This window comes from Lycium barbarum, chromosome 8 (assembly GCF_019175385.1).
Source record: "Lycium barbarum isolate Lr01 chromosome 8, ASM1917538v2, whole genome shotgun sequence".
In the NCBI taxonomy this organism is placed as follows: Eukaryota; Viridiplantae; Streptophyta; class Magnoliopsida; order Solanales; family Solanaceae; genus Lycium; species Lycium barbarum.
Window position 1 is genome coordinate 116,014,784 of NC_083344.1, and position 4,045 is coordinate 116,018,828.

Below are 4,045 nucleotides of genomic sequence, written 5' to 3' on the forward strand. Positions count from 1 at the left end.
TAGCACCCTTTTTGCTCTTTGTTAGTTCTTGATTGATGGGTCTAGTCAAATATGTATGGAACTTCTATTATTTGATACTCCAATTAACTTTTCCTAATGTTGCTGAGTTTTTGAGCAGTTTTAGGGAGAGAGAGATAGCAGGATGATTTTTATTTTTTTTTGGATAAAGATTGCTCCTTTTTGGATTATTATGATTGGTGGAGCTGAATCTGCTTCTGATTTTTTTTTTTTTTTTGGTTTTGAAATCAAGATTACTCCTTTTTGGATTATTATGATTGGAGGAGTTGAATCTGCTTGTGCATTTTGGGGAGATAGACTTGTTAATAAAACTTATAATCTTGGCTATTAGTAAAACCTGGAGCTACTAGACATCATCTAAATAGTGACTGATATGTGTTATGCCTTTATTTCGAGTATATATATTGTTGAAATTTTTAAGAATGTCACAAAGGAGTAGTGAGTCCAGTGGTACCTTGAAGTTCCTGGATCCACCTTTGAGTCTAAGGCAATTACAGATTCTAGTAAAGAGTCTTGAGAGATCAGAAATATTTTTGACTTGCATTTGTGTGGCTCTTGCCGATTACTTGGAGATGTAGTACTTGATTAGGTCTTACATTCGGGGATCCTGAAATCCTAATGACTTCTGAGCTCAAGAATGCTAATTAATCAAATCTGCTTTTCTGCTGCTACATCTCCTCGCCCATGTCATGTTTTAGACTTCTCCGACCGGTAGAGTAGTTCAGTGGTACACAATCTTTGTGGTTGATAGATCTTGTCCTTTATTCCGTCCATTTATTTTATTCTTAGATCTCGAACGTTAGTACATAAATTAAATACCACTGGCTAGAGAAGTTAGAATATGTGTTGGATCATTGTTCTGATGAAGGAGGATGTGCTTTTAAGTCGAGGAAGACATCTTTATGGAGTAAAATGATGGTTGAAAAGTTTTGCTAGATTGCTCTTTTTTTTCACGTGGTAATAGCATAGACAGATTTGGGCATTGTATAGAGAGTTCAATGTTCCCTTGACCTGTTTTACTAATGGTATAGTTGAATCTAACTGATATTCTTAACAAGAAAAATGAAACTAACTAAATTCTATTAATTTCCCCTCTACATTCTGCCGCCATAATTCAAACAAATGTCATAAATTATTGTTGTGTAAAGCTAGTTTTGGAAATTTTATGTAATTTGAGGAAAATGGACGCTGAACTTGCTTTTCTTGCTAGAATCCTCTTGTGATATTTTAAGATGAAGTTAGTTATAATCGGGTGATGTCTTATTTCAGTCACATGTCATCTGATCCGCTATCTCCAAATATGCTGTGAAGTGATTAGATTAGATTCAAGTGAGATAAAATATAAGACATATGTTGCAATGACGTTCTAGTGATTTTGATGCATTAGATTGCCTATGTGATTAAGATGCTTAAGTGATAGTTGTTGTTTAATTTTCTGATTTTCAAGTTGTACTACTTCTTGAAGTTGACTTCTCCCTACTTTAATCTTTTTCCCCATTTATATATTACAAAAGTAAACTGAGTCTAAGTGATAGGGGAAGTTTATAATCTGTTGTCTGCCAAGTGTTGTTTGTGAAGTGATGTTGTAGGATGATCTGATTTTCCTTGGAAGCCAAGATCATAGGAGGCTTTAATTGTATAACTGTATAGAAAGTTCTTTGAAGTATTTCTCTTGTCATCTTTAAATGCAATATGGATAAAACTCTACTTTACCTTTATCTTCATTTGTGTTAAAGCATTTTCAAACAAATATGACTGCAGTGTAAGTGCTTTTTAACAACAATGCAAAATACAGTAAAAGACGTACATACACGTGTAAGTGTACATAGATCTATTGCTGCTGTTGCGGTTGCTGCTTCTACTTCTTCTTTATTATCTCTCTATTTTGGTATGTGTACAAAAAGCTGTGACTAGGGAATTGTGGCTGTGTGTTTAGTTATTGGGCTGCCAACATTATGATGTTGCAAAGTTCATGAACGTTTATTTCTCCTTTCTTCAGATTGTTTACATTCAATCATGCCGGAAACTAGTAAAGCACGAAGTAATGCTAAGTGGGATGATGATGCCTACATTAAATTTATAGATTTGTGTGAAAATGAGATTAGACAAGGACGTAGACCACACACTCATTTAAATAGAGATGGATGGAATAATGTTGTTGAAGAATTCAATAGAGCCACGGGAAGAAACTATGATAAAAAACAAATGAAAAATCATTGGGATAACATGAAAAAAGATTGGATTCTTTTTAAGAAGTTGATGAGAGGGGAGACAGGTTTAGGATGGGATGCCACGAAAAATACAATTACGGCAGATGATGATTGGTGGGAGCGAAAAATTAAGGTACATCTCTCACATTTTTCTATATGTCTTTCTTTTTTCTTTCATTGCTAAATTTCTTGGTTAGTTTAAAGTAGTTTTGATTTTTTTGTTACAGGAGGATGATCGATACAATAAGTTCAGGAAAATAATCTTTCACTTATATGGTATCGCTATTATGCGTTGTTTTCTGATATTGTTGCTACTGGAGAAAGAGCACGTGCAGCGAATCAAGAACACATGTCTGGCATTGGAGCAGATCTTGATGAAGAAGGAACAAATAATATTGGTGGCTATGACAAAGAACACTTTATCAATCCTAGTGATGAAGGGAATGATGAAAGTGATGATAGACAGAATGTGGATTCTATTATGTTTCCTAAGCCGTCACTTAAAAGACGAGGTTCAATTGATGATACTGGCACTAGTAATCAAGTAAAAAAAAAAGGCAAAATCTGGTGCGGCATCAATGAGAGAGGATATACACTCTCTAGTGGAGTTTATGTCTAGTAAAAGCACTTCTACATCCCCTTCGGTAGATGATCCCGTCATCGATAAGTGTATGAATATGTTGGCAAATTTTTCTGATATTCCTGCTGGGAGTGGAAAGTACAACTATGTTTGCAACATGTTTCTTAAGAAGGATGTACGTCAACTGTTTCTTAAGATGGAAACTGATGAAGCTCGGAAATCTTGGTGGAGTATAACTATCAGTTACACCTTGAGAAAATGGGCTGATTGCGTTGCTATGGTTAAATGTTTTTATTGTTTAATGTTCGAACATTATGGTTGTGCGTGTAAACTTTACTTATTGCTTCTTGTCTAGACATTGCGGTTGTATCCCTAAATCTTATGGTTGTACGTGTAAACTTTATGTATTGTTAATGTTGTGTTGACGTTGTGGTTGTATCCTTAGACCTTATGGTTATTGTTGTTGTGTTGGCTTTAATGAATGTGGGAACTTTATGTATTGATGTGGTTGTTTTTCTTTGATGGAATAGTAATTTGAGATTTACAATGTGATTTTCCGAAGATAGATATGAGTGCATTGAAACGATGGAGTTTCTAAAAAATCTTGAAATTGGGTTGTTGGAAAAACTTTCATTCTTTACTAATTTGAGTCATTTCCATTTTCAGTTAAATGGAGAGTTAGGATATTAGCAATGTGGTATCTCCTCATTTAAGTGATTTGTTAGATGACGAAGATCAAGAACTAGAAGAGATTCGGAGAGAGCAAGATGCGAAGGAGTGGATGGCTTTATGTCATATAACAGGTAAATGCATTTTGATGTATTGTGAAAAATACCTATGCAAAGAACCTTGTCGTACATCAATGCGCTCTGGAAATGAGTTTATTCAAGAGATATTACGAGGAAATGAGACTCGTTGTTATGAAAATTTCCGACTGAAGAAGGCGGTGTTCATTGATCTATCCAATGACCTAACTGATAAATATGGGCTTAAACCCACTCGTGTAATGTCTATACATGAAATGTTAGGCATATTCTTGATGACTTGTGCACATGGAGTTGGAAATTGAATGATACAAGATATCTTTCAACATTCTGGAGAGACAATTCATAGACACTTTCATAGTGTTTTAAAGGCCGTTTGTAAGCTTGCAAGAGATATCATTCAACCACATCCAAATTATAATGATGGTTGCGATGCTCACAAGCCATGTAAACAAAGATATCTCCCTTTCTTT

At 34.7% G+C, this 4,045-nt stretch overlaps 1 pseudogene; it reads left to right on the forward strand.

The window, feature by feature from the left end:
• The first annotated feature begins 1,889 nt into the window (after nucleotides 1-1,889).
• Nucleotides 1,890-3,291, forward strand: LOC132605322 (L10-interacting MYB domain-containing protein-like; annotated as a pseudogene).
• The last annotated feature ends 754 nt before the right edge of the window (nucleotides 3,292-4,045 follow it).